Source organism: Balaenoptera ricei, chromosome 8 (genome assembly GCF_028023285.1).
Source record: "Balaenoptera ricei isolate mBalRic1 chromosome 8, mBalRic1.hap2, whole genome shotgun sequence".
In the NCBI taxonomy this organism is placed as follows: Eukaryota; Metazoa; Chordata; class Mammalia; order Artiodactyla; family Balaenopteridae; genus Balaenoptera; species Balaenoptera ricei.
In genome coordinates, this window is record NC_082646.1 from 28,293,089 (window position 1) to 28,318,416 (window position 25,328).

Sequence of the window (25,328 nt, forward strand, 5' to 3'; positions counted from 1 at the left end):
TTCACCTTGAGAGGCTTGGGAGGGCAGGATTGGGTCCTGTGGGACTAGGATGTTGAACCAATCCAGGGACACTTTCCACAAAAAACACAACGCAACCTGCACCTCCCGAAGTCATGCATATGGCAGCCCTACAGCACCTAGAGTGCTCTCTTTAGGGCCTTGCAAGGACTGGTTATCCATTCCCTGGGATACGTACTCAGTTCATCCTTCACTCGCTGGCACTGATATTAACCATTATTTATCTCCCCTGCATGGTCACATGCAGTAGTGGCCACCCCAGAGCGCTCCTCCGGTTTTTTGGTTTTCCTCAAGTGCCCTTATTTGCCCTTTGTGCTTCCTCATGCCCCCTCTACACTCACATTTCCTCTTCTTGTTCTTTTTCATCTCCTTGTACTTTCTTGATTCATTCTCTTGAATCCAGGATGAGAGGATTTCTGGAATCAGATTCCTGATGGGATAATCCTTTTTCAAAAAATTGTGTAATCTTGATAGCTGAAAGGCAGAAAACAATTGTGCATGTCCAGAGCCATCCAGTGCAGAAGAACCCCCGTAGAAGGGGTACACAGCTCTTCTGACACCCAGCCCACCTCTATGCCTGGGCCACTCAGGGTTGCTCAACATGGCTCAAGGGTGCAGACAGGGTGTCAGGAGACAGGATGACACTGAGAGAGTGGGGAAGGAGGGCTGGAGAGAGATTTTATAGACATTGAAGTTCCCAGGATGAGACCAGGCCCTTCAGGATGAGAATCATAAAAAGAGGGAACAGGGAAGAGCTACAGAGAGGAGTCTACAGATATGAAATAAACAGAATAAAAAGAGAGACATAAGTAGGAAATAAATTACGTGCCAATTGCTGGTGTCTGTATCCTAATCCTCAGAATCTGTAACACAGGCTTCTGCAGGTACCAGGGCAGTGATGGTAATGGAGTGGCCTTGGGAAGAGAAAGCATGGAGTTTAGGGTGGAGGTGAGAACTTGGGTCCCTGATGCCCCCTCTAACTTCCCCACCCCTGGCAACGCCCTTAAACCAGGAGTAAAGCTGAGGACAGGACATGAAGGTGCTGCCACAAGACCTGAACGTGCAGAGGGAGAATGTCTGCTTCTCACCCAGCACCTGGATCACACACGAAGGACTCTGCAGGTTCAAGTGTCTGTGAGGGAGTAGTGTCCAACCAGAGCGCCTGCATTGTAAGTCAACCCCAAAACCCAACCCCAGAACGGTAGTGCTCAATTCCCAAGAGATGCCAACCAAACACAACCTTATTTATCTTATAACTTGAAGTTTGTACCTTTTGACCACTTTCAGCTATTTCATCCACCTCCCGCCTCTGACAACCACCAGCCTGTTCTATGTATCTGTGAGTTTTTTTTCTTTTTTTTAAAGATTCCACATATAAGTGATCTCATAAGTATTTGTGTTTCGCCGTCTGACTTAATGCACTTAGCATAATGCCCTCAAGGTCTATCTGTGTTGTCACAATGGCAGATTTCCTTCTTTTTATGTGGCTGAATAAAATTCCATTATATATATCTCTCTCACATTTTCTTTACCCATTCACCTGTTGATGGACACTGAGTTGTTTCCTAGTCTTGCTTTGCCTATTTTATTTTATTTTTTTATCCACACTGCATGGCATGCGGGACCTTAGTTCCCTGACCAGGGATCAAACCCGTGCCCCCTGCAGTGGAAGCGTGGAGTCTTAACCACTGGACCACCAGGGAAGTCCTCTGCCTTGCCTATTTTAGAATCAGATTATTTGGGGTTTTTTTGCTATGGAGTTGTGTGAATCCCTTATAGATTTGGGATATTAACCTCTTATCATATATGGGGTTTGCAAATATTTTTTCCCATTCCTAGGTTGCCTTTTCATTTTGTTGATTACTTCTTTTGCTCTCCAGAAGCTTTTTAGTTTGGTGTAGTCACATTGGTTCCTTTTTGTTTTTGTTCCTTTTGGTTTTGTTGTCATACCCAAAAAATCATCACCAAGACCAATGTTAAGGAGCTTTCTCTTTATGGTCTCTTCTAGGAGTTTTAAAGTTTCAGGTCTTACATTTAAGTCTTTAATCCATTTCAAGTTAATTTTTACAAATGGTGTAAGATAAGGGTCCAGTTTCATTGTTTTGCATGTGGGTATCCAGTTTTCCCAACACCATTTACTGAAGAGACTATCTTTTCCCTGTTGAGTACCCTTGGATTAGTTGCCTGTATGTGTGTGGGTTTATTTCTGGGCTCTTGATTCTGTTCCATTGGTGTATGTGTCTGTTTCCATGCGAGTACCATACCATTTTGATTACTATAGCTTTGTAGTATAATGTGAAATCAGGAAAAGTGTTGCCTCCAGCTTTGTTCTTCTTTCTCAGGATTGCTGTGGCTTTTGAAGTCTAGTGCAGTTCCATACGAATATTAGGATTGTTTTTTCTATTTATGTAAAAAAAAGTCATTGGAATTTTGATAGGGATTGCACTGGATCTGTAGATTGCTTTAGGTTGTATGGACATATACTCTCTGAGTGAGACGTGTATGTAGGTGATTTGCCTAAGACTTATTAAAGCAAAACAAAAAAAGTCAAAGAAACTGTTACATTAGAAAAAACTAAACGTGTAGAGTATGGGCAGCTGATGTATGCTCGGGATGATCCAGCCCCTTCCAGGTCAGAGAGGTGGGTGAGAAGCAGCAACTACAACAGACAAGGATGATCCTCCCTGTTTACCCCTCCCCCGGGGCCCATTTTATTCTGGGCTGCATCGTTTAAATTCAAAACACACTTTTGATATAGGGCCCTTGTAGCCATCTTGTTGTGCTACTCTTCACAACCCATGAGCAGGGTCACAGGAAACGGTAAACAGGTCTGGCTTTCCATGTCACCACTCATACAAGCCAGTGCTTTTCCACACTTGATCTACAGATCACAGACAGGTGAGGATTATGAAAAAAACAAGAACAAAGCTTTATTATAAGTTATGAACACAACACAAGGGTTCTGGAAGGAAAACAGGGAGGGGGAGGAGTCAGCTACAGGCAACAGGGGGCATCCCCTTGTTCCAGGACAAGCACAGAGTTGTGCTTGATGCCACAGAGGGGGAAAGGACAGGAAGGCTGCGTGACGCCAAGGCCCCCGATGGCCTGGGTCTCACCCCGCAGCGCACTGTTGATGCGCCGGAGCACTGCTTCTTTCTCTGAGTCTACATCTTCAGCGGTCACCCAGAAACCCAGCTCAGGGGGTGAGGGTAGCCTCAGAGGCTCCCCTCGCCTGTGCGGCAGCAGAGGAATCCTGCGTTTTTGGGGCCTGGGACTGTCAGATGTGGGTGAGCAGTTCGTCCTGGTCCGTTTCTGCCCTCTTGCTGCCTCTGCATCCTTGTCAGGCTCGCTTTTGCTCTGGGAAACCACTGGAGCTGCAGAGGGCGATGGAGGGCCCTCCTCGCTCCCTTTCTTTGAGGACTTCTGGGGCAGCCCTTGCGGTATAGCAGGACCCCTCCTTCTTTGCACTGGCGGGAAACCTCGGGTGGAGCTATATGAGCTCGTGATGGCATTTCTTTGGGGGCAGGAGCTCATATAAGAGGTCTGGAGTTTCCTTTTTTATCTGTCTTCTGCACTCTTGGTGTGGAAGTTTCTCTGCAGAGGTCCAGGCCTGGGCACGAAGAAAGAGACCCCCAGGGGCCTAAATGCAGATCGTGCACCCCCCAGTGCCATCGGGGCCGCTTCTCTGGTCGTCGTTCCTCCCTGTGACTGTGGGGACTTCCTCCTGCTTGGCCATCCCTTTCTGGCTCTCTCCCAGGGCCCTCAACACCGTCTTCTCTGTGCACCAACTACTGTTCGGGACACACCTGGGTGTCGTGGGTGGCACTGGCTGCCCCCGCGCCACACTGACAGTGACTGTGTCCACTGCCGACACTGAGCTGCGGGACATCGTGGAGGTGTGAGCACCCATCAACGCCTTCTTCCGATGGCCTCACCTGCAGATGGAGATAAGGAGCCCCAGAAAGGAGCGCAGGGTCTGCGGGATGCTACAATGTGGTCTCAGAGACTCTGTAGCAAAGCGCAGATGCAGAGTCACTGGACAGACACTTGTGGGCTGGCCTGAGAGTGGATAGCGGGCCATGGACAGCTGGGTGACCCGGGCTGGCCACGGGAAGTCGGTGGGAGCGGGGAGCGGGCTGGGGGCGGCCGAGCCCTCCTGGCAGGTGCTGGTCCCCCAGTGCCCTGGGCGGGAGTGAGGGGCAGGGCCTGCCTAGGTAACTGCCCCTAGAGAACTTGGGTGAGGTCGGTCCTTGGACAGAGAGCTGGGCTCCGAGCGCTCTCCTTCAGATTCCAACTCGGCCAAAGGCGAAGTGCGCACTGTTTGGCCTGTTGCTGGGACGCAGCTCTGGAACCTGTGAGCGAAGAATAGGCGCGCGTGCCCGGGGCCCACGAGGAACAGGCGCGCGCAAAGGTTCCAGAGGGATGGCGCGTGTGCGGAGGACGCGTGAGGACCTGGGGCTGCATAAGTGCTTCCAGATCTCCCAGGGTCTGTGGGTTGCAGGTGTTTGCCTTGAGGGTGATGAGCTTCTTGGCAGGGCAGCTGCCCCTTCTCCCCTGGCCGGCTCTAACTGTACAGGATGGGTCCCCGGCCACCAGAGCGGGAAAGCTGAAGAGCAGGGTACCTGGCTCAGCAGCCGCTGCCCGAGGTGGCAGCTTTGGCATCAGCGCCTGTGCGTCCACCTGCCCTCCCGCCTGGTGACATTGGAGGGAAGAGCTACTAAGAACAGAAGTGCAAAAAAAACCCCCCAAAAACCCAGAAGCGCCTAAGCCACCCAGATCCTGCTGGGGTGACAACTGAAGGGGCAGCCAGGGCGGGCTGGGAGGGACATATATACCAGGCCCAAACCCAGAAAGATCTGAAATGCACGAGTCAGAATGGAAGTCTAGAATCATCCTTGGGCTTTGGGCTGAGCTGGGAGTATAGCCAAACTTTTCAAGGTCTCCAGCTCCACCTGCAGTTTCTTCCACGCTGGGACATTGCCCCAGAGTGGGGTTAAGCTTAAGGAGTCAAAGGAGGCATACATTTCCATCCTCTAGATCACTGCTCACCAAAAAATACATAATGCCAGGCACATATGTAATTTTGAATTTTCTAATGAACACACCAGGAAAATGAAAATGGTGAAGTCAACGTAAATAATAGATTTTTAATTCAGTATCTGCAAAATGTTAGAATTTCTACATATGGCAGGAGAAATGTGGTCATATTTCAAGGGCTCAAGAGCCACATGGAGCTCATTGCCTCCATATTGGGCAGCACAGATATACATCATTTCCATCACAGAAATATATATTGGACAGTCTGTTCAAGATATATACCCCAGGCTATACTTTCATTTATGAAAATAAGGAAATAATCCACTTCTTCAGGTTGGGTATTGAAAAATCTCATCTAGGCCCTGTTCCTAGGTCCTACGTTAGGAATTCAAGAAGGATTTCTGGGGTAAGGTTTTATTGACTGTGGAAAGAGCAGAAATAAACCAACTTAAATGCAAATGGGATATGTGGGTGCCTTCTCTGATTGGGCCAAGGATTCGGTCTACCTGCTAAATTATTTTCTCTCTCCAGTGGCTATGACCTCACATGTAGATACATCCAATGACAACTCGTGATTTCTGACAACCTGAGGAGTGTCCGAGGTTGGCATTCATTTCAAATAAAATCAGAAAACCTTCAACCTGACACATCTTTATCAACCTACTAAAAATCAAAGAGGAAGAAAAATCTTGAATGCAGTCAGTTAAACGTAAAAGAATACCAGTTTCAAGACGTGATTTCTCATCTGAAAACAGAGGCTAGAAGAGATCGGAATAATATCTTTAAACTACTGAAAGAAAAGAACTATCACCTCAGGATACTGATGTAGCCAAGATATCCTTAAAGATTGAAGGCAAAACAAAAATGAAAATAAAACAAAGGCTGATGAAGATGAAAGAAGACAAAATAGTTAATTATCAGGTGGCTAGATATAAAATCATGGGAAAGGAACTTCTTCAGGCTGAAGTGAAATGACACAAGAGTTCCTAAAGTTGGAACTTCAGGAAGAAAGACAGAGCCATAGAAGGGGTAGCATCTGGATAAATGAGATAGCTTAGTTTTCTCCTCTTAAATTCTTTTACTATAAGTATGACTTTTGAAGGAAAAAATTATACCACAATCTCAGAAGGTCAATTCATGCTGAGGTATTACATATGACAACTATAACATAAAGAACAAAGGGTAAGAAAATCTATATTGCTGTAAGACTTCTGTAATACATTTTACTTTCCTCAAAGCAAAAATTGCACCCAGGGACTTCCCTGGTGGCACAGTGGTTAAGAATCCGCCTGCCAATGCAGGGGACACGGGTTCAAGCCCTGGTCCAGGAAGATCCCACATGCCGTGGAGCAACTAAGCCCGTGCGCCATGACTACTGAACCCGCGTGCCCCAACTGCTGAAGCCCGCATGCCTAGAAGCCTGTGCTCCACAAGGAGAGAAGCCACTGCAATGAGAAGCCTGCTCACCGCAAGGAAGAGTAGCCCCTGCTCTCCACAACTAGACAAAGCCCAGGCACAGCAACGAAGACCCAGTGCAGCCAAAAATCAATCAATCAATCAATCAATAAATAAATAGATAAAAATTAAAAATTGCACCCAAAAGAGTTAAATAGGGAAGGAAGATGATATTGAAGACTACTGTAATAAGGGGGAAAGGCCAGGACTCAGTCTGGGCTCAGCTTCACTGAAACAAAAGACAGGAGAGTTTCTCAGTGCTGAGGTGGGGTTGATCTATGGGGTGCTTCCAGAGCATTGAGTTATTCCTGAGTTTGCAATGGTTTTTCTCTGTGATTAGGACATCTCTGTGTGGTATTTAGTACCCATCAAAGTTAGGCTTCTACTCTCCCACAGAGACTGGGAAATATATATGGTAGAATGAACCTAAAAGTCAAATGTAACCACTGTTTCTCAATGTTGGCATTTTATGTGTTTTGTACTTGCTTTCTTTTGTTCATTCCAAGTTTGGAAATGTTTGAAAATACACAAGAATAATGATAAGTGTGGTCTTTACTTCTCAGGAAATCACAAATAATTCATATACAATCTTAATATTTCCCCTTCTTATTGTTGTACCACAACTCATATCAGTTTCCTTTGTTTTATTCTTTGTATGATGTACAGTCAAGTTTGCTTGCTACAGTTTCATGATTTTTTAAAACTCTGCACTTGTTTATTATTGCAGTTTTTAAAAGTTCATCCCACGGTAAAATCTCTAGGTACAAAAAAACCCCACATGTGTTTGAAAGATAAACTCGTCTTTAGAAAAAAAAATCAGATTTTTTAAAATGAGCATCAGAGGAGACAATAAATAGAAACTAATTGGCCAAAATGGGTACTTTCTAAATCAGAAAACCTTGGCATTTATATATTCTGAAAGTGTTGACTTGAAACAAATAGACTACTAGATATTTCTTCAGCAAAGACAGGTTTATTCGGGATCAGCAGAGAATTGCAGTTCAGGGTCGGCCACCATGGTGAGCTTCGTGTAAGTGCCCAAGCGGCAAGGGAAGGAGAATGCTTTTATAGAGGGGACAAAGAAGTTGGGAGGGCTCTAGTCAAGAGCTCACGGCTTTTCACTGGCTGAGTCTTGCCAGGAAAGAAGAGGAGTCTTTCTTCTTCCTGTTGGGCTCTGCTATGGTCACAGGGCACGAGAGCTCCCCCTCTGGTCTCCCAAATCTATTTAATTGAGGTTTCCCTTTATTAATTTTTTACACCATGGTCAAGCTTTGAAAACAAAGGCTTGTCTTCTCTAGGCGTCTTTGATGAATTAAACAATGGACAAAGTAACGTACAGTACGTCTGTCTGTGTTATAAAATAAATATGAGTGGATAAACACCACCCACTTAATCAATGAATAAAATTACATTATTAATTCACAATTTTTTTTTCAGCTTAAAACAATAGCCATTTTTTATAGGAGATTATTTATTTATTTATCTTTTATACAGCAGGTTCTTATTAGTTACCTATTTTATGCATATTAGTGTATATATGTCAATCCCAGTCTCCCATTTCATCCCACCTCCACCACCACCATCCCCCTCCTCCCCCGCTTCCCCCTTGGTGTCCATACGTTTGTTCTCTACATCTGTGTCTCTATTTCTGCCTTGCAAACCGGTTCAACTGAACCATTTTTCTAGATTCCACATATATGCGTTAATATATGATATTTGTTTTTCTCTTTCACAATAGCCATTTATTATCACACAGTTCTGTAAGTCAGAAGTCTGTTCTGGCTAACCTGGGTTCCTTACTCAGGGTCTGGAGGTATGAGGCCAGCTGAGTTCTTTTATTGTTTTAGATGACACCTAGAGGACCAGGAGAGTGTGGGGAGGATGGAAATCAGGAGAAAATATAAAGGAAGTCAGATTGATTTCAAATTATTACATACAATTGTCTATCAATCCAACGGTAATTGTTTGTTGTCTACTTTTTGCTGGATATCTTTGTATTTCATATCCAAAATCAAGGCCACAGACTCAGCTTTCTACTAAGTTTGTCTCATTAAGGAATTTTTAAGACCACACCAATCCAAATAAAAATGGTAACAGATTCTATTAGAAATGTTTATAAATTGTCCTGGGAGAGCAACATAAAACAATGTTTTGTCTTGGGACAAAAGGAACGGTTCCTAGAAGAAGGAGCAGCTGATCCAGGCATTGGGTGCAGCGGAGTTTTGCCATGTCACTCAGGGTGAAATGTCTCCGGGAAGAAGGAAGGCTGAACATTTACCTATGAATTTAAACTGCTGTAATTTTTAATAATCTTGTGAGGAGCAGATAGTCAGGATATCCTATTTATCAAGAGACAGACATGTCTACAAAACTGAGCCGTCACAGGATCAGACGGGTTCTTGCTTTCTGGTGAGCATTTCAGAAAGTAGAATCTAGGAGGCAGGAAACCTGGATCAGAACAGGGAAGAGTCAAATCCTTTCATAGACTTTGACATAGCGCCGCCTAGCGGGTAGCTGTGAGATGGCTGGAGCCTTTTATGATTACTTCATTAATCAAATGTTAAATATGTCTGCAACTGTCACTCAAGAACTAAAGCCACTCCAGGCTTTTTATATTTGAAGGAAAAAAGCCAAGATATGTGGGAAAAAATTTTTTTTTATATTTATTTATTCATTTTTGCTGCACCGGGTGTTAGTTGCTGCACGTGGGATCTTCAGCTGAGGCACCAGGGCGTCTTAGTTGCCACCTGCACGCGGGATCTAGTTCTTCCACCAGGGGTCAAACCTGGGTCCCCTGAATTGGGAGCATGGAGTCTTACCCATTGGACCACCAGGGAAGTTCCTGTGGGAAAATGTTTAACAACAACAACAAACTCTCAGATTTCGTTGAGGGTTCGGTAGCACGGATAGTTTTTAAACGTACGATTTATGACCTTCCCATATTTTGAATCTCAAAAACACTGAAAATGAGTCATGATTTTTGATCCACCTACATTTAAAAATTTCACTGTGCGGTAAAACACGATGACAGTAATAATAGATTTCTTCTTTCTAGTTATTCATTGGCAGTAAAATGAAAGTGACTAGTCTATCTCATAGGATGGGAATTAAGCACGGCCAAATCCCATCTCACCTTCCCTTCTTACTACATGATTCCTTAGTAAATAGGTTGTGTGTCCATCAACCTGGACCCACATATTCTAAATAGTTGAGGTAAACCCAGTGAGAATTTATATCAGGTATTAGTGAAGGGTGAATATTAATCAGTAAAGCTGAGGGTTTTAGGTCTTAAGAAAATATTAGTGAAATTAAAATGAGAGTTTTACCTACCATTGAGTAGTTTAGAGATTAAGCATGAAGTTTTTACAAATATACATACATACGCACATATATATATGCAGAGTAATATTAATGAAATTAAATGTAAAGGTCTGATTTTATCTAAAAGCCAAGAAAAAATTATAATTGTTGGCCATAGACAATGTTCTTGAGATTTATAAGTGCTCAAATACAAAATTTCTGAAAATGCAATTCATTTTGAAATTTTGGTTCAATGTTGAATAAAAACATTTGTGGTGACCTCTTAGTCATTAGCAAATCATATTTCTGCCAAAATTAAATCAAAATATGATCAGATTAAAGAGGTGAGGCCTGTTGTGAATAGGGTGGGAAGAGGATGCTTCAATATAAAAAAGCCCCTTGTAGGTGACTCTCACTCCAGAACTGAGTCACTTTAAGAAGGAGAACCTAGTAAAGGAGAGGTGAGTCTAATCTTACGTAATTTCTTTTTTACCTCTCAGTTTTCTACAAAAGGCAAATATGACAGCCAAAGTTTGGGGAATGGAGTAATTTTTTTTTTTTTTTTGGCCGCACTGTGTGGCTCATGGATCTTAGTTCCCCAAACAGGGATTGAACCTCAGCCCTTGGCAGTGAAAGTGTGGAGTCCTAACCACTGGACAGCCAGGGAAGTCCCTGGAGTAATTTATTAATACAGTAAGTGTTGCCGAGGCCAGCTCAATCCCAGACCTAGTGTGTACACTTAGGGACCCTTCGGTCCTCTGCTCCAGGAGCTGTAGGCAGGACTAGGTTTCAACACCCAGGCTGGAGAGATGATGCTCTTTTTCCTTAATCAGATCCTGGTTGGAGTCCTCTACCACATGGTGAATCGAGTTTCCCCCATTGACTGATTCAACCTCTCAGCTGCTGCTGGGAATCTGAGCCACAGCCGAGTAGGACCAGCTGGCGGAATTTGGAGGATCTCTGAGTCTAGACCAGGATGTCCAGTAGAATGTAACCCACATATCTAATTATAAATTTTCTAGTAGCCACATTAAATGAAGTAAAAAGAAACAATTCAAAATAATTTTAATCAACAAAATGTTATCACTTCAACAGGTATTTACACTGATGATACAAACATTGTTTAAAAGATCTCAATGAGATAGTTTAAATTTGCTTTTTCTTATTCTGTCTTCAGAATCCATTGTACATTTTTACACTCAGAGCACATCTCTGTTCAAATAAGCCACATTTCAGATGGACAGTTGCCACCTGTGGTTGGTGGTTACAGTACTGGACAACCCACGTCTAGTCCATTCACCAACTCAAGTTGAAGCTAAATGATGGATTGAGTCTTTCTTTCCTTTCCTTTTCTTTTCTTTTTTTATATGTAATGCATCTCTCCATCAGTGCACTTAACTTTTTTTTAAAATATATTTATTTATTTATTTATGTTGGCTTGCGTTGGGTCTTCATTGCTGTGCACAGGCTTTCTCTAGTTGCGGAGAGCGGGGGCTACTCTTGGTTGTAGTGCGCGGGCCTCTCATTGCAGTGGCTTCTCTCATTGCGGAGCACTGACTCTAGGCGCACGGGCTTCAATAGTTGTGGCATGCTGGCTCAGTAGTGGTGGCTCACAGGATCTAGAGTGCAGGCTCAGTAGTGGCGTACGGGCTTAGTTGCTCTGGGGCATGTGGGACCTTCCCTGATCAGGGCTCGAACCCGCATCCCCTGCATTGGCAGGTGGATTCTTCACCACTGTGGCACCAGGGAAGTCCCTGGATTGAGTTTTCATTCTAACTAGCATTCCAAATATCAGAAGTTCTGGGGCAAAAGTCAGTTATATTTATATTTATACTTATATTTATATTTACATTTTATGTCATTACCTAGCACGATGGATGGCACATATTAGGTACCTGATATATCTATACAAGTAAAAAGGATAGAGCCCCAAGCACTAATGGTCATTCAACTCATGGAAACATCTTGCTCATTTTTCCACAGAAAGTGATTATGGCTAAACATTTTAAAGAAGCAAGTAGAAGTCTCATCTGCCTAGGTTATCTTGAAAAACTTACGTACCTGAAATGCGGATATGTCTGCTGCCTCTGGTGCATCAATTCAACACAGAGGGAGTCCCATGGAAGCGTTCATTGTGCCCGTTCTGCTCTGTGGCCACTGATAAGAATGAGACCAAGACAAATGGTCAGTTGACGAAGCTGGTGTCCAAGATCAAGGACATGGAGCCCCACCTGAGTAATGTTCCACAGTTTAACCCAAGGACGCTGAAGCTCCAAGGGGAGGCATCTGTCCTAACTACTCCTCTCCACGGAGGACCCAGGAAGAAGCAGCTCTGCTAAGGTCTCCATTAAATATGGGCATTATTTGAATCCTAACGCCTAAATTTTTATCCCCTAAACAATGGTGTTTCTCACCCTGAATATGAATTAGAACCACCTGGAGATTTTTAAGAGGATATAGTATTTAGGTCATGCCTTGATCTGTGTTGTTCAATAGGGTAGGCACTGGTTGCCATTAAGCACTCAAAACAGGGGTAGTGCCATAGAGAAATGATAATATTTTGGATATATTGAGCTTAATACATATCTTACTGAAGTCGTTTTTGAATAAGTTTACAAGAAACTTTAGAATTACACCTGTGACTCATGTTCTATTTCTATTGAGAAGCACTGCCTCAACTATGGCTTCTCAAACTTGAATGTGCATTTAATTACCTGGAGTCTTCTTAAAATGCAGATTCTGATTCTGGACTGGAATAGGGCTGGACTAGCCTGAGACTCTGCATCTCTGACATGAGCCCAGGATGATACCTCTGGTTCCTGACCACACGTGGAGAGTAGCAAAACCGGCACTGTCTGAATCTGCAATGTTTCTGAGCCCCCAGGTGATTCTAACCCACACTGGGTGTGGGCAACCGCTGTGATGGATGAATGTATGTTTGGTAAATATCTCAGTCCACAATATCACTTGTGAGAAAAATGAATTGTTGATTTTCTAAGCGAGTTTACTCTTTGCTCCATGCAAACTTGTATTGGGGATAGCAAAACCAGTCCCAGACATTTTGTCCTTGACAACCCACAGTCTGACTATCAGACATGTCCCAGCATCTTCCAGTGAGCCAATCATCAGAGAACCTAACAAAGTGATTGGCACTGTTCTAGACAACAGGGGCACTTCTGAAGCTTCCTGTGGCTCCATCCACAGTCTTGTTAGAATAAGCAGTTCTGCTCCAGACTCTGATAATTAGGGCTAGCTGGAGATGCTGGCAGTCCAGAAAGCCATTCTTCTCCAGTTTCCCTTCTCGTCTGAGCAAGTTCTAGCTCTAAGTTGCCGTCAAGGTCCAAAGGCATCCCTACTCATGCCCAAGGAAATCTCTGATTGGCTGGGAAAGATGCCTCTTGCTCTGTCTTGACGTTGGCCAAGATAATACTTTTAATCGGTTAACAGACCCTAAGTGTCTCAGATGAAAGGTACTGTAACGGGAATTGCCATCGTTAACAGCATTCCATACAGGTAACTCTTGACTGTTCCAATTTCTCAAAAATCTGGACACTTTGACTGCCTCTAGAACATCTCTAGGGTGTGTAAAAGAATGAAACAGACCTGTACAATTTATTTCTCAAAATATACACAGAAATATTTTGTACATACAAACAGGGAAACCTTATAAATAATGTATGGGGAGAAATGTAATGTCGATAACGGAACTACTCATTTTGAAAGACAACACTGTCACCAAGTGTCCCCTCACCAAAACTGACTGGGAATTTTTAGGGGCCGCCAAACCAGAGGTGGAGATTTATAGGAACCTGGGATGTTTGAAAAATGGTTTTGGACGACCTCCTTGAGGAAGGCACAAAGCATCATCCCAAATTGCAAAACTGGCTCCAGGCTGACTCCTTGTGTCCTCACTCTTTGCAACGTGACATTCCAACTTCTCCCATCAAGAGGCAGAGTTGATTTCCCCACCCTTGAAGTTAGGTGACTTGCCATGGCCAATAGAAGGCAGCAGAAACGATGGTGTGCCAGTTCAGAGCTAGGTCCCATAATGCTTCTACTCTCCCTCTCGGAGCCCTGCTACCCCCATGAGCACAAGCCCCAGTTACTAGCTGGGGCATAAGAGGCATATGGCCCAGTCAGGCCCCCAGCCTGGCTACAGCCAGCCCCCAGCTGACCCCACAGGTGTAGCAGCAATTCCAGCCATGATAAGCAGGGCTGTGAGGAAGAATTAAGAACATAAGCGTATGCTATAATTTATAAACCACTCTGTCAAGCTACGACATTATGTTTCAAAAGCATTTTTGTTATTTTGAATCCCTGTGTGGACATATTGAAAACAGCACTCCAATGATTGTTGGAGAGCAAAGGATGCAAACTGAAATTGAGACTAAAATATATTAGTTTATTCAGATTCACATATTTGTATAAATTACTAGAAAATCATCTGAAGAAAAACAGACACAAATGAAAAAAACAGTCCAAAGAACACGGGTGAAGAAATATGTCAATTTATCACCAACTAGTACATCAAAGATGTAATGGAAAGTGTATGTTTGGTTCTCTGTATAATGCTGTATAATTTTCATCACAAAAGGATTATTTGATTTGTACATACTTGGAAGAAAACAAAGCATTAAGATTATCTGCTGGTGTGAAAACTGGCCCCTATACACAGGGGGCAACGAGAGACTGAAGAAAGAGGCAGCCCGCTCCAGACTAGTCAGTGGCAGTTTTAACAAGCAAGGGAACCTGCTTACAAGGCTTGCCTTGGTCAGCTGAAAGACGAATAGATCTCAGCACCCACCCGCCAGGATCTTGAGTTTACACAGAGACCTTAACAGGGTTCAGTCACGTATACTGTCCACATGGTCTCAAGAACACATTACTCTCTCAAGGCTGAGTTCTTGAAAATGGTTCCCACTGTGGGAATGGTGGGCAGAATGTATATTCCAAGGTCAGGGGAGGGGGTGAGGAGTCTCTGACTGCCCGGGTCCAGCTCTTGGGTCAACTGGCGGTTATGCCCTCTCAATGGCCTCCTCTGACATTTCAGCAAGGAAGGATGCCAGAAAAGATAGCCTAGGGCAGAAACCACTCAACTTGTTATCACGAATGCCAGGGCAACCCAAGCAAGTGGATATACAAGCCTACGTAGGGCCTGGAAGTAGGAAGCATTTGGGGACTACACCTGGGCTGGTACTGACCTGCCTCCCCAAAGGGACAAGGAGAGCAGAAAACTGGATGGAGTCAAGAGAGAGAACAAAGAAAGGCAAGGCTGGATATGGAGCAACGTGTGGATCCAGGAGCATGTGTCTCAGAACTGCCGGGGCTCTGCAGACCAGCTGCATCCCCATTCTCCTTGACCCTCATTGGTATAATTAACTCAGGGTGGGCTCGTTCCGGCTGCCAAGTCATTTCCACCTGTCCATGGAGTTGACAGTTACTTGCTCACAGTGAACCAACCTCCTTGGACCTAACAGCTACTGCAGGAGGCAGTAGTGGAGAGCAAGGTGACGACAATGACCAGATGCGAAGGAGGAAGAGACGCTCAGTGGACCGACTGGGGACTGGGTGGATTGATGGTGTGGGGTTAAGTCTGCAGAGCTAAAGGGGCCAGATGTAGAAAAGGGAAGGGGAATCATGAGGATATAGTCAAGCCCCATCTTATGGATATTTCATCCATATGTTGTATACAAATTCCATTAAATTTGCTCTGAATGAAAAAGAGAGAACAAAATTATCCTTTAAACCATGTCAGTGACTTTATTTACCATCTCATTTGATGAGCTCATAGCCCAGGGTAAGAGGGAAATGGGAGCTGTGCGTCTGCCATCTCTCAGGAAGTCTCAGGACTCAGAGGCCCCTCACAGCCAAACTACCTCACCTTTTGCACTTTTCAAGCAACGTTATTCCTAAGTGCGGGTCACCATCTTCCTCGGGTTCTCCAAGAAACAGCAATCTCTCCCAATGAGAGAGGAAAAATGGGCTACTTTGGCTTTTTGAGGAACAATATGTAGTTCTCCAAAATGGTACATGCCTGGGGGATTTTTCAAGAAAGTTAACCATCAGTAGTGATTTGTTTGTCTTCACATAACGTATGACCCAGATGTGCCGAGAAATAAGAAAAGGACGAACGAATCAAGGGCAGCTGATCCAAGGAGGCATGGGGCAACTTCCACAGCCTACGTGGAAAGCTAAAGAAAGGGAACATCCAGTTGGTGGGAGCTGAAGACAGGGGCCAGTCCTCCTTGGGCTCGGGATGCCATCCTCTCTTCCTACATCGTCACGCTCTCCTTCTCTGTTGGCCCCTCCCAGCCAGAGTTAAAGAGCCACAAGGAAATGCCCGCCCCCACTCTATTCTCCTGTCCTTCTATCCACCCCTCCCTTCTTTCCCTTTGCCATCAATTTCTTGACTTGCTCCCCATTGCTCCCCTCCCATCTACACTGCAATCTGGTTTCTGCCCCACTACTCTCATGAAACTGATCTCCTTGAAGCCCCCAATGATTTCTAAATTGACAAGTCCAGGGGACTACTTCTCAATCTTTATCTATGTGACCGCCAAGCCGAGTTATATCTTAAACAACGTCTCTGTCTTGAAAATCTCTTCTCTTGGCTTCTGCACCACCTTTCCTTTTCTATTCATGAGACTGATCACAACCAGCACTGCAGATTCCATCGAATTAAGGATGCTGTTGCCTACATGTGTGAATGAGCTGTGAGTAAAGTACTGAAGTAGAGGAGACCTAAAGTGAAACGTCTTCATGAATGTCCGTGTGGCTGAGCAGCAAGTTAACCTTTCATAGATGCGCTAAAGACGAAGAGTTAGGTTTTATTTTATTTACTTTTCCCTGGACTGTGTTGAATGACTATCATCTACAAGTTCAGGCTACGTTTTACTGAGGATTAACGCACTGGGAGAGCTGAGAGAAAACTGAACAGTAGAGCTGTCTTTTTCTTGACCAGTTCACTTTACTTTCCCAAACTCTAAGTCTCTCCCTAATTCTTTCTCCTTTTTATTGTAGGAAAATGAACATAACACAAAATTCACCATTTTATCATTTTACAATTCACTGTACCATTCAGTGGAATTTTACTGTCACAATGTTGTGCAGCTATCACCACTGCCTAGTTGCAAAACATTTTCATCACCCCAAAAGGAAACCTACACCCATTTTAAGCAGTCATTCCCTATTTCCCTCTCTTCCAAACCCCTGGCAACCACTAATGTATAATATTTTCCATGTGTATGGATTTGCCACTGCTGGACATTTCGTATAAATGGAACCATACAATATGTGGCCTTTCGTGCCTGATTTCTTTCATTTAGTTGCATCCATGATGTAGCAAGTATCAGTAATCCATTCACTTTCATGGCTGAATTCCCTGATCCTGTTTTCTTCATACTGTTTGAATACAAACTTTAAAATATGTTGAGGGTTAAGCTCTGTTTTAATGGCACATCTATTAGGCCAATTCATTTAAAGAAGGTGAAAATGGAGATATTGTTGTGAAATGATAGTCGTTGAGAAGCCTCAGCCAATTTGATAATGAAAAGTTTGGGAAATGTTGCAAAAAATTGTCTGCTTTATATTAAAAGCCTTTTAAACCAGGATTCAGGAGGTTGTCTTTTTCTTGCAGGTAACTTAAATGAGGCAGAGGGAAATAACTGCCCTTTAAAACAGATTTTGAAAGGATTCTATTTATTCTTAATAGACAAATGGGAGTACAGGTAGTTCACATCCAATATGGACTCCCTGTTCAAACACTGTTTATCGTTCTAGCCACCACTATCGAATTATATTTCTTGAGAGTAAGGCAGCTCAATTCCTGCGTATCACTTTTTAAAATTCATCTATCAAATCCATTAATACAGTACAAATAAGAGATGTTCATGTTTAAGTGCAGTTCAATTATCAGCTATAAAGAACCCCCAGTAAGAAAAAGAATCTTATATCTCTTGCCAGAATGTGGTCAGCTCTGGGGTGCTTTGTTAGCTGAAAGACACATTCATTGTTAAGAGGATAGAGGCTGTTTAAGAGGGATGTGAGCCAAAAAATTTTAACTACATGTATGTGTTAAGAACAGTGCTAAGTTATCTCATATTCTGTATCAGTCAAGGCTCACCATTTTACATATGTGAAAAGCAAAGTTAAAAGTGTTTTAGTAGGGCTTCCCTGGTGGCACAGTGGTTAAGAATCCGCCTGCCAGTGCAGGGGACACGGGTTTGAGTCCTGGTCCGGGAAGATCCCACATGCCATGGAGCAACTAAGACCGTGCACCACAACTACTGAGCCTGCGCTCTAGAGCCCATGAACCACAACTACTGAAACCCACGCACCTAGACCCCATGCTCAGCAACAAAGAGAAGCCACCACAATGAGAAGCCCTCGCACTGCAACAAAGAGTAGCCCCCGCTCTCCACAACTAGAGAAAGCCCGCGCACAGCAACGAAGAGCCAACGCAGCCAAAAATAAATAAACAAATAAATAAATCTATTTAAAAAAAAAGTTTTAGTAACTTACTAAAAGGCACACAATCAGTAAATTTGAGCAAGAATTCAATCCCAAATCTGTCACACTGAAGTTTAAGCTAATACTTGAGATTAATAAAAACAGCACTAAATTAAAAGTTGAGATTTTTTATTTCATACTCTTTCACTAATGCTCTTTGGAGATAAATCATTTCATTTATATGGGCCTTACTTTTCACAACCATAATAGTTGGAAGCTTGACTAGATGATCTGTATGTAGTCTTCCAATTCTAAAATGTTCCCCTAATTTGGATCCCTACAATAATTGCCCTTGCAATACATGCATGCTGCTACCAAGTAGCAGTAGAGACTACTAGTTCCTTTTTTATCCAAAGTGGGGAGTGTATTTTGACATCAGATTTATCCGTCAATAGTACAACCTGTTAATATAACTATAAAATAACAAAATAATCTGGTATTATTTCCTGTAAAGCAGAAGCTTTACATTGTGTCTGTGTATCGTATCAGAATCATCTGTAGGTTTTTAAATATAGAGGAAATCCAGAACCCATTGAATGAGAATATTCAGAGACAGGACTTGGACATCTGGATTTTTGGGCTCCCATCATTCGCACATTTTATTTCATTTTATTTTTTGCCTATGTACAATATTTGTCACATCCTCTTGAATCTTTAAAAGTTTCTTTTTGTTTTAAATTTTAGAATATTCCATAATCTTCACCTACTTTTCATAAGGTGTTATCTGTTAGGTTTATTCGATCTTGTGCTTCTCCTGGTTAAGACTTCTTTTTTTTCTTTATTTTTTTCGGGGCCTTGCCTCATGGCTTGCAGGATCTTAGTTCTCTGACCTGGGATTGGACACCAGGGCCCCAGCAGTGAAAGCGCCAAGTTCTAACCACTGGACCACCAGGGAATTCCCAAGACTTCTGTTTTAAATGACTTTTTTTCCCACTCTAATTCATTCCTGGGATCAGTTTCATGTTTAAACATTAAAGCAACCTTGCATTACTAGAATAAAGCTACTTTGATTGTGATATATGATTGTTTTACATACCATGGATACAGTTTGTGCTTCTGTTTACACGTATTGCATGCATGTTCAAAAGAGAAACTGGCCTGTGATTGTATTCTTGTAATATTCTTTTTACTTTTGATCCGAAGCTTATGTTGGCCTTATAAAGATTTTGAGCAATATATACTTTTCTGTTTCCTCGAAGATTTTTATGTAAGATTACCAATATTTCTTCCCTAAATATTTGGAAGAATTTACTTGGAAAGCCATTTATCCCTGGAAATCATTTTCTGTAAAAGTACTTAATTATACAAACAAATTTTGGAGTAGATACAGGTTTTTTAGATATTTTTTTCTTTCTTGGGTTAGTCTTGTTAGGTTGCATTTTTTAAGAATGTGTAATTTTGGATGAATTTTCAAATTTATAAATATAAAATTATCATAATTTTAACAGCTTTGTTGGGATGTAATTTACATACCATAATTTCAACCCTTTAGTGTATACAATTCAGTGGTTCTTAGTGTAACCACTAAAAGACTTGTGTAACAATCACAACCATCCAATTTTAGATTTTTGTCCCCCCACAAAAAACCCATTACACATTAACAATGTTTTTTTCATTCTCCTCAACCATCTCAGCCCTAGGCAACCACTAATCTACTTCCTGTCTCTACAGATTTGCTATTCTGGGCATTTCATATAAATTTGACCATACAATATGTGATCTTTTGTGAGTGGCTGCTTTTACTTTACATAATGCTTTCATTGTTCATCCATGTTGTAACATGGATCAATATTTCATTCTTTTTTATAGCTGAATGCTATTCTATTGTACGGATATTCCACATTTTGTTTATTCATTTATCAGATTGACATTTGAATTATTTCCACCTTTTGTTTTTAGAAATATGCTTCTCTGAACATTCACGTACAAGCTTTTGTGCAGACATAAGTTTTTATTTCTCTTAGGTATATATTTAGTAGTGAAACTGCTGGGTCATAGGGTAACTCGATGTTTAACACTTGCAGGAACTCTCAAGCTGTTTTGTAAAATGGCTGCACCATTTTACATTCCCACTAGCAATGTATGTGGGTTTCAATCTCTTGTCTTATAGCCTAGCATGTCGTCTATGCTGGAAAATGTTTCACATGTAGTTGAGCAAGATGAGTATTTTACTGTTCGGTTGAGTGTTCTGTAGACATTTATCAGGTCTTGTTAATTCATAGTCTTGTCCAAGTCTTCTATATCGTTGTTGATCTTCTGCCTAATTGTTCTATCCATTATTGACCGTGGAGTACTGAAGCCTCTACCTAATGTTGTGCAATTATCTATTTCTTCCTTCAATTCTTCATGGATTTTGGTATTTTCTTCTTCATGTATTTTGGTTTTATCTTATTCAGGGCAAATATGTTAAAAATTTTTGTATCTTCCCTTTTTTTATCATAAAATGTCCCTTTTCATATCTAGTAACTTTTTTGTTTGTTTTAAAGGCTATATTTTCTGGTATTAGTATAGCCACTTCTTCATGCTTATGGTTGTTATTTGCATGATGTATTTTTTTCATCCTTTTACTTTGTACACATTAGACTTTTGAATCCAAGGAGTGTCTCCTATAGAAAACATTTTTTTAAACCCAGTTTGACAATATCTGCCTTTTGATTGTACTGTTTAATTCATTTACATTTAGTTTTTATTATTGATATGGTAGTATTTATTTCTGTCTATCATTTTACCTTTGGTTTTCTACATGTTTTATGTTTTTGTTTTTTGTTATTGTTGTTGTTCCTCCATTTTCCTTTTATATTAAGTGGATATTTTCTACTGTAACATTTAATTCCTTTAATGATTTTTAACCATATTTTTTGAGTAATGGCTGCTCTAGGGCTTATGTAATACATCTTGTCAGAATCTCTTCAGATGTATACTAGCTTCATTCCAGTGAGAAACAGAAACTGTACTTTTATAGAGCTGTATTCCTTCCCCTCTTTTTTGTTTTTGTTACATTTCTATATGTTACATACTTAACAACATATTATTATAATTATTACTTCTCACAAGCTTATCTTTTAAAGGAGCTTAGAGAAGAAAGTAGAGCAAATAAATATTTTTGAGTTTGTTGGGTTAATCTATTTACCATTTCTGGTTCTCTTCCTTTCTTCCTGTGGATTCAGCTTATGATCTACTGTCATTTTTATTCTAATACAGCTTTGTTCTCACTGCCTTCTTTGTGCCATATCATCAAATATATGATATTTCTTTATGTTATATACAGAACAATCCAAATATAGTCATATTGTTTATGCACTTACTTTTTAAATTAGTTAAGAGAAGAAAGGAGAAGAAATTTGAAATTACATTATCTTTTATAATTCCCTACACAGCTGCTCTAGTCAGCATTCTTTGTATTGTTCTTATGGCTTGAGTTACTGTCTGCTATCATTTGAAGAACTTCCACTAGTATTTCTTGTGAAGCCCATCTGCTAACAATGAATTCACTCAGTTTCTCTTTCTGTTTCTGGGTTATGGTACAGTATTGATGATAAGTTGTGGAGTGGTAGGAAAAACTAAAATGCGATGTACTGTATGATGTATGTTTTACTGAAGTGGCTTGGTCAAATTATAATGATTTATGATAGAAATCACCTAAAGCAAGCATCACAATTCTCCAGGAATGTTCTGTAGAATGCTGATGTTAATGATGAATATGTGAATCCCAAATCTTTCATTTGTATTGACCTTATCTCATTAATTCTTCTCCCAACAATGCCAGAACTAGACTTGAGTTCTAAAGTGTACCTTCCTCTTTTCCCATAGAAATGGTCCCACAATTTCAGAAAGTTCTCAAAGGTGAAAAAGTGCACATGACGTTTATCACGTTTGCAAATGCCAATGAAAATGCTAAGGTAACACTGTCCAAAATGCAATATTCTTCTGTGAGAGCACCCAACTTCAAACAAATACACATATTCTAAATACAACTTAGATCTGTGACATGTTTTGGCCAATGAAGTGTGAGCAGACATGATGGCCTTAAATGAGCAGCAGAGGCCTTAAATGGGCTTGTGCAGTTGGGCTCACCTCTTATGTTTCAGTGAACTTTGTGAGAAGACAGGGCCTGGGAGCTGCGGCCTCACAGCAGAGTTCCAGAGGAAGATGTGTGGGACAGACCTCAAACTGACACACAACATGGAGCAAAGCCAGCCATCTAGAGTTCTAAAAGAGAGCCACTGCAGCTAGCCCATAGGTCCAAGAAAAATAAATTCTTGTTTATGTAACTGAGTTTTGGGGCAATTTGTTCCAAAGCATTATCACAGCAAGAGCTGACTAACACAGCATCCTCCAAATCATTGTTATGTAAATGGCTGCCACCATGCCTACATTAAGGCAATTGTGTACTCAAATTGTGAGAATTCTTGAACTATTGGTGCCTCTCCAACACAATGTACATGGCTAAATTTCCACAAATAAGTTTACTAATATACCACAAAGATCTCCCTAAACTTTTATTAAATGTAATGCAAAGTTCTTTCTTTTCATTTTCTGCTTCTACATAGTTAAAATGCTTTTTATCAATGTAAAATGGCTCTTGCTGTTTGGCTTCTGTGGTTAGAGTCTTTTGAACTCTTTGGCTTTTCAGCTCCTAGGCTGTAAGATTTGAATCAGCAAATGCCCCAAGGAGAAAAGCTGCACTAAATGTCAAGCTTACGTCTGTGTTTCCCTTCTCTCCAGAACTTGGCCCACATGTCTTGGTGTCTCTCTAACATTCAGATGCCAAGGAACAGATGTTTTCTTACTTTATCCAGGTTTTCTAAAATTTCTTTAGACTTCACCTGATCTTATGTTATTAGTGAACTATCATCTCAATTACCACTAGGAAGAAAATTTACAATTTTTAAAGAAAAGGGAACCCTGGTACACTGTTGGTAGGAACGTAAACTGGTGCAGCCACTGTGGAAAACAGTATGGAGGGTTCTCAAAAAACTAAAAATAGAACTATCATATGACCTCACAACTCCACCCCTGGGTATAAATCCGAAAAAAACAAAAACATGTGTTTTCAAAAACATGTATTGGAAGAGATACATGCACCCCAATGTTCGCAGCATCATTATTTACAATTACCAAGATATGGAAACAACCTATGTGTCATCAAGAGATGAATGGATAAAGAAGATGTGGTACATATAACCAATGGCATACTACTCAGCCTTAAAAAAGAACAAAATTTTGTGATTTGCAGCAACATAGATGGACTTGGAGGGCATTGTGGTAAGTGAAATAAGTCAAACAAAAATAAATACTGTAGGATATCACCTATATATGGAATCTAAAAAATACAACAAACTACCGAATATAACAAAAAAGAAGGAAAGTCACAGATATAGAGAACAAACTACTGGTTGCCAGCGTGGAGGGGGAAGAGGGGGCAATACAGGGGTGGGGAAGTGAGAGATATAAACTACTGGGTGTACGATAGGCTCAAGGATGTATTGTACAACACAGGGAATAGAGTCAATATTTTGTAATAAATGTAAATGTAAAGTAACCTTTAAAAAGTATATAAAATTTTTTTAAAAAAGAAATCATACCGAAAATTGGAAACAATTTAAATGTCCATCAACAGGAAAATGCACATATAAATTATTGTATTTCCCTACATGGGAATCCTACATAGCGAGGAAAGTACGTGAACTAGACACATCTTTACATGTCAGCATGGATGAACCTAGCAAAGATAACACTAAATAAAGCAAGTAACAAGAGAAAACGTAGTAGAATACTATATGCTGTTTAAGAATACTTAAAAATGTAGCCTAAATATAAAGACATCCATGGCAGTGATGGAGACCAAGTTCAGAAGAATGGTTACCCAGGGTCAGCTGGGGAGTGGCTGTGTTTGGGAAAGTGGTCACACCAGACTCTTCAACAGGAATGGTAATGGTTCACTTCACACGCTGGCTGGAGGATGGAGGAGTGTCTGCGATGTTATAATGTGACCACGCTGCATGTAAAAGCCATTGCTGACCACATCTAGGGGATCTGATGCGCGGGAGCTGGTAGTGGGTGGAGGCATCCAGAATGTGGTGGTAGAAGAGGAACGTTGTACACGTAACGCCTAAGGCCTGACCAGAGGAGGACCACTGTTCTAGAAACTGGACACAAATCCAACTTCTACGGCCAATGTTAAAAGACAAACTGAGGCATATTTAAAATTTTAACACTTTATGTGAGCAAAAATAGATTCAATTCAGGCACCACAAAGAGGAAGTGGTGAGGAGCACTCCAGCCACAGGAGCTGCAGAGATTTTTATTTTAAAAGGGCAGAAGCAAAGCAAGGAAATGACTGATTTGCTATAGCTTTAAAGCCTAATTGGTGGTTTGTGACTGGTCGTCCTCAGCTGTGTTCATCACCCTGAGGCGCTGACAGGCTTAGATTTTGATTGGTTTATGTAGGAGGCCGCATCACTAGAGCCACCGCAGGCTAACGGCCTCCTTGCAGGGTTAATTTACTAACACCAAGGGTCTGAGTCCTTCCTCTTACTCAGTCACTTCTCTTCCTACGCCTCAGTTTCTCTTCTGTAAAGTGGATATTCTGTAGTAAATTCTCTGTGGAGGTGTCAGTACAAAACAAAGTGATTATTAGTAACCACGATCATGTCCTGAATGCATGGAACACGTCACCATTTGCCAACCACTGTGTCAAGTCAGCAGAAACTACAGAAATAAGAGCTCTCCGCAGAAATTCACACACCCGTGCACCAGGTAACAGACCACAGTTAGACGTTCACTCAGCCTTTCATGGGTCCCTCACGGAGTGCACGCTCTCTCCTGGGCGGGGCGAGCACAGACACTTATCGGGAGTTCAACTACTTTTAAAATGTGTTGATACAACCATGTATCACTTCTGTTTGGATCAGTCAGCAAACGCTTTTTGGAAACCCCAAATTCTCCACACCTCCTACCTTTCGCGCTGCCTTAGTCTCGAAGCTCCCGTCCCTGCTCCTCAGGCCAGG

At 41.7% G+C, this 25,328-nt stretch overlaps 1 long non-coding RNA gene across 1 annotated transcript; it reads right to left on the reverse strand.

The window, feature by feature from the left end:
• Positions 1–853: 853 nt before the first annotated feature.
• LOC132369673 (uncharacterized) lies at positions 854–25,326 on the reverse strand. The gene is made up of 3 exons (XR_009504461.1): positions 25,278–25,326; positions 11,872–11,967; positions 854–932 (listed from the first exon to the last, which is right to left on the reverse strand). It is a non-coding gene; the product is annotated as an uncharacterized LOC132369673 (long non-coding RNA).
• Between the last annotated feature and the right edge of the window lie 2 nt (positions 25,327–25,328).